The 13370-nt window shown below is 41.8% G+C and overlaps 1 non-coding gene across 1 annotated transcript; it reads left to right on the top strand.

Annotated features, from left to right (window-relative positions):
• The first annotated feature begins 11091 nt into the window (after positions 1 to 11091).
• On the top strand, positions 11092 to 11229 carry LOC119933803. The gene has a single exon (XR_005452674.1). It is a non-coding gene; the product is annotated as a small nucleolar RNA SNORA7 (small nucleolar RNA).
• Positions 11230 to 13370: the final 2141 nt, after the last annotated feature.

Raw genomic sequence — 13370 nt, 5'->3', positions numbered from 1 at the left:
CCAGTCCTTCAGTAGCTTAGTGTTTAGGTTGTCTATCCTAACCATCTTCTTTGCAAATGACCAACGAATAAACTTATTTTCTTTGAGCACTTCAGTTCATAGGCATTGCTGATTCTTTAGTTGCCTTTTTGACCACTTCTCCTAGACTCCCACTCATAAAGTCTCTCATTCCATATAAGAAGGAAATCATAGTGAGTATGTATATACAACACTCAAGCGTACAAACACACACACACACACACACACACACATACCCCAACACACTATTGTTCTTTTCAACATGTATACAGATGCATGTATAAACAATATAAAACTAACATCAGCCTTATGGAGATATTTATGGAAGATAACAGTCCCAGAATTTAAATTACTGAACTTCAGGCTGAACAAGGGTCAGGATTAAGTATTGCAACCATAATTCAACATTGCTGTTGAATCTACATTTAAATGGAAGCAAATTAAAAGCCCATTAGGTACACAACAGGGGTGCAGTTTACTAATCTATAATTTGGCAGAAACTTTTGCTTTTCAGATTCCTCCAGTTAATGCATTAATATATTATCTGACCCTCCAGCCCTCTTCTCTGATTGGCTCCCCTAAGCTGGGTCTTACTGATGGGCAAATTCACCCATTGAGAGTTTGCCATGCCTTGGCATTCTGATTGTTGGGCAAATCTGCATCACCTCTAGTTAAATGGTAAGGGAGATAGTTATAAAGTGGGTGAGGAGAAGAAAGGGTGGGGTTGCGTGGGGGAAGTGGCTATGGCTACAGGACAGGGGGAAGCCTTGGGAGGTGAGTTGTCTTTCAGGCTTCCAGCTCCATGAAAATTTGGGGAAATTAATTAATAGATCAGGGAGTAAGATATGTCTACTGTTGGTGTGAGATTTTAAAAATGTAAACAATTTGTCAGGGCAGATAGCCAAATAAGTTGTTGAACTGGTGTGGTAATTTAATTTAGATTTGGACAATGCAGGTGCTAATGAGCTCATTGCATCACATTTTCCAAAGAGGCCCTCTTTGAACTCTGACCATTCATTACACCATTTCAAGATGCAGAAGAAGAGAAGAAAATCTGGTCTCTCCACCACTAGCTAAATTTCGGGGATTCAGAAGTCTTGTATCAATTTTCAAAAAAGCAGGTGACTTTATGAAAATGGATGACAAAGACCCTGGTAGAGAAACTCAAAAATGTGAAGAAATGTTCAGAAGGAATTAGCCTGCCACAAGACACTGTAAGAAGTAAAGAAAAAAGCTGTTATTCAATCTATGTTGGACAAGAAACCACAGAGTCAGAAAAACAGACTTCCACATCATCAACATCATCATCAATCATATTTATTGAGCGCTTACTATGTGCAGAGCACTGTACTAAGCGCTTGGGAAGTACAAATTGGCAACACATACCAATTGGCAACACATTGGCAACACATTCCACATCTGCTGCCTCCTAGGGCATCTCATAATCATAATGCAGGTCCCCACTTGGGGCTCACAGTCTTAATCCCTGTTTTATAAATGAGGCAACTGGGGCAGCGAGAAGTTAAGTGACTTGCCCAAAGTCAAACAACAGACGAGTGGCAGACCCGGGATTAGAGCACAGGTCCTTCCGATTCTGACTTCACTCAATCAGCTCTCTCCCCACTACGTAACCACCCTCTTCTCCTACTCCTTCCAAGCTCACAATCATATTGTGATTGTGAAATTGTGAAATGATTGTGAAATTGTGATAGGTGAAATATTGTGAAATGATCACAATCATTTCTTTCATATTGCATATGCACCAACACTTCTTCTCTCTTCTTTCAGTCCTAGTAAATTTTCTCAGTGTTTGTCTCCTCTTTTAGATTGTAAGCTCCTTGAGGACAGAGATCTTGTCTACCTACTCTGATGTTGCTCATATAAGTATTTAGTATAGTGCTCTGCATCCAGTAGGCGCTCAAATAATGTAATTTCAAATATTTCCACCAAGTTTGAAAAATCGTGTAGTGATGTTTGGTGTTACAGTCAGTGATGCTTGAAAAGGCAATTTAATCTTCAAAAAATGAAGTACTTCCTGAAGTTCTATAACAGATCCTAATTCATAACATATAAGTTTATGGAAAACCTACCAAACGACGGAGCCATTCACAATGCACTCACTTTTTTTTATAGAACATAACCCTATTGTATCACAGTGAATGACTTTATGATCTACAATGGGGCCCACAATCTAGGTGATGGTAGACAGATTATAAACAATAATGTAGCTTCAAAAAAATACTAAGCAACAGATTCAATAAGCCAAAACAGACAAGATAGTACAGTTCTGGGAGCCAGAGGACCTGGGTTCTATTCCCAGCTCTGCCACTCGACTGCTGTGTGACCTTGGGCAAGTCACTTACCCTCTCTGTGTCTCGGTTTCCTCAACTACAAAATGGGGATCCAGAATTTGTTCACTTCCCTACTTGACTGTGAGCCCCATTTGGGACAGGTCTGTATCCAGCCTGAGGAATGCTTATCTACCCCAGCACTTGAAGCGTAGTAAGCCATAACAAATACCATAAAAAAATGCAAAAATAAGATGAACGGGTAATTCAGTGGACAACCAATGCTTTTGGGGTAGTTCAGGTCAGGTTAAGGATTAGTTACTGTTGTTTCTTCCTCATATATTCCTGACGAGAGACTTTAGTGTCTGACTTGCATGTTTTGTATATATAGTTAATACCATACTGTCTTTTTTTCTGCCATCTCCTTGGGGAATCTACCACTACTACAATGGGGAGAGAGCTGGGGCAATTAGCTTTCTTCCCCAGTTTTCTGCTGAGCACTCAAAGTGTCAGACAGGAGCATAATCTTTAGCAAAGGTTTTCCTGGCACCCTAGGGAAACCTTAATCTATCCCGTCATGGATTGATGACCATGGTTACCTGGGCAAAACCTGGGCTCACTAGCTGGAGTCGTTAGTGAATAGATAGCAAAAACAAGCTTTTTGAGGATTAGAATTATCTGTTGGCATGGTTACTTTGACCAAAAACTTTAGGGAAAAGGACAAATTGGTCATGGAGCAGAAGATTCATGATGCATCTGGAAAGGAAAGCAGCATGGCTCAGAAGCAGCATTACTTAATGGATAGAACACAAGCCTGTGAGTCAGAAGGCCCTGGGTTCTAATCCCGATGCTGTCACTTCTCTGCTTTGTGATCTTGGACCAGTCACTTAACTTCCCTGTACTTCAGGTACCTCATATGTAAATTGAGGATTAAGACCGTGAGCCCCAATGGGACAGGGACTGTGTCCAACCTGATCAACTTGGATCTATCCCAGTGTTTAGAACAGTGCTTGTTGCATGTCATTCCCTCTCCCAGGCCCACAGCACTTATGTACATATCTGTAAATTACTTAAATTAATGTCTGTCTCCCCCTCTAGATTGTAAGCTCATTATGGGCAGGGAATATATCTGCTTTACTGTAATATTGTATTCTCCCAAGTGCTTAGTACAGTGCTCTGCACACAGTAAGTCTTCAATGAATACGATAGAATGAACGAACGAAAGTGCCATTATTATTATGTTTATTATTAATAATGATGGTATTTGTTAAGTGCTTACATGTGCAAATCACTGTTCTAAGCGCTGGGGGGATACAAGGCAATCAGGTTGTCCCGCTTGGGGCTCACAATCTTAATTCCCATTTTACAGATGAGGTAACTGAGGCACAGAGAAGTTAAGTGACTTGCCCAAAGTCACACAGCTGACAATTGGCAGAGCAGGGATTTGAACCCATGACCTCTGACTCCAAAGCCCAGGCTCTTCCCCCTGAGCCACGCTGCTTCTCTGGAATATTAGGAAAGATTATTAGGAGCAAGGGACTAGGGTAGGGACGGGGGCAAAGTTACTGCTCCTGAGTCTGGGGAGACAGGGAATACAAAGGGGAAAGTAATTAGAGGGCAGCGTTCTCTCTGCTCTTGCCTAGCAAATTGGAAATCTTCTGGGGGGAAGGGATAGCACAGGATGCATCTTCCAACTCATGACTCCATCCTACTTAGACTGTGAGTTCTATGTGGGACAGGGACTGTACTCAACCTGATTAGCTTATATCTACCCCAGTGCTTAGAACAGTGCTTGATGCATAGTAAATGCTTAACAAATATCATTTAAAAACTCATAAGTGGTTATCTGCCACATCCAGCCCTGATACGGAACCATGTCCAGAGTATAATCCAGATTGGTACTTTCTCAACTGAACTTCATTTGCCAGTGTAGACCGAGACTGAGGGAGTCTGCCTATTTGCCTAGGCAATTATTTTCGACTGAAAAACTTTGAAATGGGACTCCCTCACTAACTTTTTCAATCTTTAATTTGGAATTAAATCTAGCAATTTTCCAGCCAAGACAGGATAATGCCATATATAGCTTTAAAGATGTTGTGGATCAGCACAAAATTAATTAAACCCAAATCAGTAGAGTCCTCCAGGCTTACCCAGTCCCTGCAGGATCTCTGAAGAGAGGGATTTGTTGCTCTGTCTGGTGCTGTTTGCGCAGACTGATAACAGAATTCACTCTGTAGGGTTTCTGGCAGATGACACTATATACAAGCAGCAGGTGGTTTTCTGGGGGCCTTCCTGATTGATTGCAGTATTCCAACACTGAAGGGAAGCTGGAATCTGCTCAGCAGGAGAAGAATGTCAGAGCTGTGGCTCTCAATACCAGAGAAAGGATGTGTTCTTTGACAGTGAGCCCACTAAAGGGGAAGAGTTCAGACAATTAATGAACCAGCCCTCTTTGGCCCTTGGTAATTCTTCCATAATAAAGATATTGGCCAGTTATTGGTTAGACTGTGGGCAATCTAATTGAGGAAGAGATTAATTGCACCATATTTAGGAATTGACAAGGGGCTGGATTTCACATGACCCCACATCACTGCTCAGGGCACAAAATTACACTAACCAGGGGTGAAAGGGCAAACTATGCCATAATTTTTAAATCCTTAAGACTGTCAGTGAAGGGGTGACTGCATTGCAGAGCTTGGCTTCATTCAATGGATGGAGTAAGGACTTGGAAAAAATATTTTGACTGGGCCCCTAACTCTTCTCTTGGCAGTAATAACTGTAATATTTGTTAAGCACTTAATGTCTTCCAGGTTCTGTACTGAGTGTGGGGATAGATAGAAGATAATCATGGCAGAAAATGTTCCCATACCAGTTGGAGCTCACAGTCTAGAGGGAGGGGCTACATGGTACAGGTGAAGTCCAGAGGACTTTAATGACTTGTTCAGGATACCATAATAGGCAAGTGGTGGAGCCAGGATTGATATAAGATAATCAATTTGGGGCTAAGTAGGAGGGAGTAGTATTTAATCCCTATCCCATGAGGAAACTGAGGCACAGAGATAGGATGGTGGGGGATGTGGTAGACAGCTTTTGCTTAGTTCCAGGAAGAGATGTAACATGGCCAGTGCTGCTAATGGCAGGATAACGGTGTTGAAAGAATAAGCCTGCTGGATTTATCAATCAATCAATCAATCAATGGTATTTATTCAGGGCTTAAATATTGGGAGAGTACAATGCAACAGAGTTGGTAGATATTTTCCCTGCCCACATTGGGCTTCCAGGCTATAGGGGGAGACAGAAATCAATATAAATAAATGATTTACAGATATGCACATAATTGCTGTGGGGCTGAGGGTGAATACCAAATCAATCAATCAATTGTATTTATTGAGCGCTTACTGTGTGCAGAGCACTGTACTAAGCGCTAAGTACTAAATGCCCATAGGGTACGAATCCAAGTGCAGAGATGACACAGGAGGGAGAGGGAGGAGGAGAAAATAGTACTTAATTAGAGAAGACCTCTTGGAGGAGGTGTGACCTTAATAAAACTTTGTATGTAGGGAGAGTGTTTGTCTGGCATACACAGCGTGTCTCAGTGGAAAGAGCACGGGCTTGGGAGTCAGAGGTCATGGGTTCTAATCTCGGCTCTGCCATTTGTCTGCTGTGTGATCTTGGGCAAGTCACTTGACTTCTCTGAGCCTCAGTTACCTCATCTGTAAAATAGGGAATGAAGACTGTGAGCCCCACGTGGGACAACCTGATCATCTCGTATCCCCCCAGCGTTTAGAACAGTGCTTTGCACATAGTAAGCATTTCACAAGTGCCATTATTATTATGGAGGGGAGGGGGCTCCCAGCCAGAGGGAAGATTCATTCATTCATTCATTCATTCAATTGTATTTATTGAGCACTTACTGTGTGCAAAGCACTGTACTAAGCGCTTGGGAAGTACAAGTTGGCAACATGTAGACGGTCCCTACCCAAAAGCGGGCTCACAGTCTAGAAGATGTGGGTAAGGGATCGTCTTCGCATCTTGAATGAAGGAATCAATCAATTGTATCACAGCTAAGGATCACACTTATTGTGCGCAAAGCACTGTACTAAGCATTTGGAAAAGTACAACACAACAGAGTTGATAGATTGTGATTCCTGCCAAGAAGAATATTACAGTCAGCAGGGGAAGATGGGTGTTAAAGTCATCTTATTAATCTACTTGGCCTCCTTTTAGAAAGAGTGTCAAATTTATCTTATATGTTGGTTCCTGGGATTCTAAACCCAGGCTTAGAAGTAGCAGCGGGCCCTTGAAGTCGTTTTAATTATTGCTCATTTTGTCTGAATGTGTTTAGCTCCTGGAGTCCATTAAAATATTTACCTGTTTGATGTGGTTACAGGAAAATTAAATTCTCTCATTCAATATAAATAGTCCCTCACAGGAAATTAAACCTTTTGGGTTTTCATACTTGTTCTCCTGCCTCCACCTTTGTTTTGTTTCAATTTTGGAGCCTGCCATAGGCAGTCAAGCTTGTGGGGGGAGTTTCTGAATGACAATTCAAACAAAAACAAAACCCCAAACTAGTTTTTTTTTTTTAATTATATGCTTCAAGTGCTCTTTTCTAGTGTTTCTGGAACAGTTGTGTGTCTGAGAAGTGCCCTCCTTGCCAGAGAACCTTGGGAAAAGATGACCTTGTGAGGGCTGTCAGGCAGACAAATGGGAGTGGAGAGCACAAACTTGTCTATGGAGTTTAATTTATATAATTCATATAAACGAACCCATTCAGAATGAAAAATCAAACAAAAAAAACCCTTTTTCTGCTTCTCTGCTCGATTTACTCAATCACCTCTTTCTCCTCTTTCTATCGTTGGTATAGACACAGCTGGTTCTTAAAATATGAAGGAAGGAGAAACTATTGGAGTTGTTTGAAACCCTCCTGAATGTTTAGCCTTGATTTCCTCAACTGAAAGACACCAAGTGCTGGGTTTTGCATTTTGATCTCTGATTAAGATGGAAATATCTCAAACTGCATGCAGCTAAGCCTCTTCCTTGGGGTGATACATCTGAAGAATTACAGACATTTACGGAAGCAACGTGGCTCAGTGGAAAGAGCACGGGCTTGGGAGTCAGAGATCATGGGTTCTAATTCCGGCTCCGTCACATATCTGCTGTGTGACCTTGGGCAAGTCACTTAACTTCTCTGTGCCTCAGTTACCTCATCAGTAAAATGGGGATTAAGACTGTGAGCCCCACGTGGGACAACCTGATCACCTTGTACTCCACCCTAGCACTTGGAACAGTGCTTTGCACATAGTAAGTGCTTAACAAATGCCATCATCATTATTATTATTATATTTACATTATAAACTAATACAGTCTCAGAACTTGCTTCAGAGGCATTAGTTTCAGACTCTGCCTACAAATGAATTATTTGGGCCATATTTTTCATCTTCTACCCAGACCTAGGTTTTAATCCTGGCTCCACCATTTGAAAGTCACTTAACTGCTCTGGACCTCAACTTCCTCCTCTGTAAAATGGGGATTAACTATCTGTTCACCCTTCCCCTCAGGCTGTGAACTCCATATGGGACAAAGACCCCATATCCGATCTGATTGTACTTATAACAGGTTTTAGTACAGTGCTTGTCACATAATAAACACTTAACAAATACCACAGTTGTTATTTTTTACATCACCCTCTTAGTACTCTGATTTGAGCAAGTAACCATTGATTTGGAAGAGAGATTATCAGCACATCTTTGCATGTATGTTGCTGACTGACTGACATTTCAGTTTAAAGGCAATCATGTTGCAGAGAACTGTAGAGTAGAATTAAAGAGACTGTTTTGTCCATCCTTATTGAGTTAATTATCACTGAATGAATGATCTACCTTCATTTTCATTCCTGGCCACTGCTTTTCCCATTCTTCCTATTTTTATGAAGACTGTAATACATAGTTCTTGCCTGGTAGGGGTGAGTGAAGCAATTTTGATCACTTAAACAGTCCGTATGGACAATTTAGCCCAATCCTCTCCCTTCTTATTCCCTAGCAAAATATTTGGGGACTGAATTTTCCAGATACTGTAATACCATCAATCCTTCATTTCAATTCTCTTTTGTAAACCCAGTCACTGTCACAGAAATAAACACAAATATTCCTATCCACTGAAGGAATATTGGCACTGAAGTTCCATTCTGTTCTGAATTAACTACCTGCCAAAGTTGACAGAAACAAAATTGTCAAAATTGGCAAGACAATCATTCAAACGTGGTTTGCTTTTACTTTGGGTAAGCTGATCTTTCTTCTGACAGCCTATACACCCACTCGACATTCTAGATTGTATCCACCTTAAACTGAAAGTTCTGATCTTGTACCATTTGGATTCCGGAATCAATCATATAATCATGCGGGCGGTGAGTCTGGGCAGAAACCACCTGCTCAACCAATACTAATGGTCTGGAGTGGGATTTGATTTTCCCCTTGGAGGTCAAACAATCAATCACTGATAAATATGAGCATTTACTGTGGCAGAGCACTATGAAAGCTCTTAGGAGAGTAGAATACAGTTGAGTACATAGACATATTCCCTGCCCACAAGGACCTTACAGTCTAGGGTCAAATGATCCTCCAACTTCTAGGTTTACAAAGGAGAGTTAGTTTCCCTTCCTACCACCTGTACTCCTTTTGAATATGGATGCTTTCATAGCTCCTGGCATTACTCCAATATACAGCCAAGAGGTTGTATTCATAATCACTGGCATCAACCTCATGGTCATTATTTTGTTGAAGCCCTGTTTGGCCTTGGCATTGTGAAACTAACCTACTGACATTTCCCTGCCAATCAATCAGTCAGTCAGTCATATTTATTGAGCCCTTACTGTGTGCAGAACACTGTACTAAACACTTGAGAGAGTTCAATAAAACAATAAAAATACACATTTCCTGCACACTATAAGCTAAAAGTCTAGAGGGGGAAACAGACTAAGCCTTTGAGAGAGTACAGTGGTAGCAAATGTCACCGCCCCTGCTTTTAAGGGACCTGATGGGGAACTTGGAACTGACAAACGATTGAAATTGGCATAGTTACTTATGGGGCCATTTTGTTATTTGTATTAGTATACAGTCTATTATTTTCTGAACAAGAAGCTCTTAATAATAATAATAATAATAATGATGGCATTTTTTAAGCGCTTGCTATGTGCCAAGCACTGTTCTAAGCACTGGGGTAGATACAAGGTAATCAGGTTTTTCCATGTGGGGCTCACAGTCTTAATCCCAATTTTACAGATGAGGTAACTGAGGCACAGAGACGTTAAGTGACTTGCCCAAAGTCACACACCTGACAAGTGGTAGAGCTAGGATTAGAACCCATGACCTCTGACTCCCAAGCCTGTGCTCTTTCCAGTAAGCCACACTGCTTCTCATAGCCACACTGCTCCTTGGGAGCAGGGAATGTGTCTATCCATTCTGCTGCATTGCTTTTTCCCAAGCATTTAGTATAATGCTCATCACACAGTAAGTGCTCAATAAATGCCACTGATTGACTGATGATACAATTGATGATGATGATGACTGACTGATTTATGCCTTTGGAAACAAAGCAAAATGGAAACCTGAAAGGAATTTTCAGGTAATTCAGAAAATGATTTTTTTTTCCTCCACTTGGTCGAAGTGATGACTTTGAATTGATCAAGTTCACAGGTAATTATTCCTGAATGTCTTTTTTTGCTTGCATAGGCCTATCCAGTCATTCAGGAAAATGTCATATCTCACATGTTCAACAACCATTCCCCATTTTTAGGATGTTTTAGCCATTTGGCAGCAAAAGCAGCTGCTCTGAGGCTGTCTCCCCTTTCCCTCAGAGGAGCCACTGTGGCTGTCCAGAACATACCATCTATAGCATGTCTCTTCTCCCTTGCTTTTATCTCTGCCACTGTTGCTGAACAGCCATAGTCCTGTCACAGGAGTGCCCTCCCTCAGTCAATCAATCAATCGATAGTACTGAGTGCTCACTATATGCACAGCACTGTACTAAATGCTTGGGAGAGTACAATATAACAATAGAACAGAGTCGGCATACGCATTCCCTGCCCACGACAAGCTTACAGTCTAGAGGGGGGACACACTCGTGCTCTACGTAGGGTGGGATGGGAGCCACCTTTTGGAGCTTGACATGCTTCCTCTGCCTTACGCCCTCAGTATGCCCCTGCCCCTCTAGCTGTTTTCTTGTGATCTGGGGGGAATGTCCTCCCCTGAGAGGTAGAGGTCCAGACTGAGCCTCCTCCTTCCTCTCCCCCACCCCATCCCCCCTGCCTTACCTCCTTCCCCTCACCACAGCACTTGTATATATGTTTGTACAGATTTATTGCTCTATTTTACTTGTACATATTTTCTATTCTATTTATTTTATTTTGTTAACATGTTTTGTTTTGTTGTCTGTCTCCCCCTTCTAGACTGTGAGCCTTCTGTTGGGTAGGGACAGTCTATATGTTGCCAGCTTGTACTTTCCAAGTGCTTAGTACAGTGCTCTGCACACAGTAAGTGCTCAATAAATACGATTGAGTGAATGAATGAATGAGCTAGGGTAGCTTGGAGGACTTCAGTGGCTATATCACAGCCAACTAGTCTTCCGAGGGGGCCTGGGGTAGCCCCTGACCATCCTTGAGAACTATGGGGAAATGCTGTGTCAGGTGTTGAACTGGGGAATCTCAATTTAGGCTCCAGGGAATGCATCAATGCAACAATCTCCACAACTTTTCAGGTTGGCTGTCTCTCCACAAATACTATAGTAGGCCCACTGAGTGTCGCACCTGGAGAGTTTCCAGTACTCTTCCAGTCTTGGCTACGGGAGGGAGAGTCAAGCAGAGGCCTACCCATTCTATTCCTTGCTTGAACAGTGGCTAGCGAGTGGAAGGCAGTCTGCTACAAGTCAAAACTCACCCGTGCTGGGCAACAGTGGCATGGGAGAGAGTCGAGGGCGGAGACTAGAGTTTACTGCTTGGAAGGTGGCAATGGTAAAGCACTTCCGTATTTTTCCCAACTCTCTATGGATACACTACCAGAACGATTGCAGATGGAGAGCGGGGCTTTCTGGGAGAGATATGTCCGTGCTGTCACCATGGGTCGGAAAGACAAGACATTGGTAGTAAATGTAGCCGTAGTAATAGTAGTAGCTATAGCAGTAGCAATTGTAGTAGTAAGAGCAATAACAGTAATAATAATAATAGCAGGAGGAAGAGGAGGAGAAGGAGGAGTAATTGAGTGCTCACTGGATGCTACACATGCTATTGAGGACTTAGGGAAGTATGGCATACACACAAAATGCATCTTTTTCCCACAGGAGCATACTTTCTAGTGCGAAACACCAACATAAAAATATGAAAAAAGATTCGAGTCAGAAAAAGTAATTGACAGATAATTTAATTTTCATATAAATGCAAGTGCAGAGGAAGGACAAAAATAAATACCTAAAGGCTAGAGGTGACTTTTGGGTTGCTACAACTCAGGATGTCGGGAATTAATCAGGGAAGGTTAGTTTGCAGGGGCGAGGTTAAAGAGGGCTTTGAATGTGAGGAGGATTGTGATCTGGCAGATCTGTTACAGGAAGAGACTTCCAGGCTGAGACAGCATAAATGAAGCAATAAGGGTGAGAGGATTGAGAGCGAGGAACAACTAAAGCTGAGTTTGGGAAGAACACAGAATAAGAGATTGGAAGTAAGAGATAAAGACAGCTGATATGTAAGATGAGGAAAGTTGGGAAAGAATTTTGAAGCTGACTGTGAAGAAACCTTAATGTGGAGAAAAATGGGAAATGAGTGGAAGTTTTTGAGGAGTGGAGAAATATGAGTATAGTGACATTTCAAGATGACCCATATAGTAGCGAGGGAGAGCCCAGGAGAGAAGAAAAACCAGTAAGATAGATAAACTATGATAATATAAGAAACTGTACCGTAAGATAGTTGTACAGGAATAACGGGCAGAATTTAGGAGTAGGTCGAACAGGAGAACTGAAAAACAATGTAATGGATGGCACCAAGGTTATGGTTTTATGGGACATAAAGGGAGGTGGAGTCTGTCTAAGAGTCTTCGACAGATATGGGGAAGTTAGGAGGAGGAGTGATTTTAGGAGGCATATAACATAGCTCAGGGAGTTTTGGGGTGAAGCCCCCATACCTGCCTGGGCTGTGTTCAACCCCACATGGAGTAGCTCTGCCTCAACCAGTCCCTCCTCAGAGGTTGTAATATACCACCTGTAAAATCCCTAATGTTGAATACAGGGCAAAAGTTTCTCTACAATGATGGGGACTGTCACGCCTCATAACAGCCCTTCTTTGTGAAGAGAGAACTCACTGAATTCAGTGAACTTCATTCTCCCCTAGGGAGGGTGTTCCAGTTCAGCAATATGGAATTGCATAGGACAGTTCATTCATTCAATCGTATTTGTTGAGTGCTTACTGTGTGCAGAGCACTGTACTAAGCACTTGGGAAGTACAAGTTGACAACATATAGAGATAGTCCGTGCCCAACAACGGGCTCACAGTCTAGTAGGGGGAGACAGACAACAAAACAAAACATGTGTACAGGTGTCAAGTCAAGTCATCAGAATAAATAGAAGTAAAGCTGGATGCAGATCATTAAGAAAAATAAAATAGTAAATATGTACAAGTAAAATAGAGTAATAAATCTGTACAAACATATATATAGTTAATTATATGGTAATCATGAAGGTATTTACTATGCATCTGCTCTATGCCAGGCACTCTGCTAAGTGTTGGAGTAGATACAGGATAACAAGATAGGATACAATCCTTGACCCACATAGAGCTAACACACAATTCATTCCTATGGTGCAATGTATGTCACTTTTTCCTCATTCTACTCCATGGTGACACCCACTCTTCACATCAGGAGGGGAATAAAGTACAATAAGACTTATATCTATGCGAAATGGCATGCTAAATAGACTTTATTTCAGCAGTCTAGCAAAAGGCTCCAGCATATTTTGTTATGTTTCACAGCAATAATCGAAGAGCGCAAAATGAACCTTACAGTGAATATTCAGTCTCTAACC

Source organism: Tachyglossus aculeatus, chromosome 10 (assembly GCF_015852505.1).
Source record: "Tachyglossus aculeatus isolate mTacAcu1 chromosome 10, mTacAcu1.pri, whole genome shotgun sequence".
NCBI classification, from domain to species: domain Eukaryota; kingdom Metazoa; phylum Chordata; class Mammalia; order Monotremata; family Tachyglossidae; genus Tachyglossus; species Tachyglossus aculeatus.
This window is presented reverse-complemented; position numbering and strand designations above follow the sequence as displayed.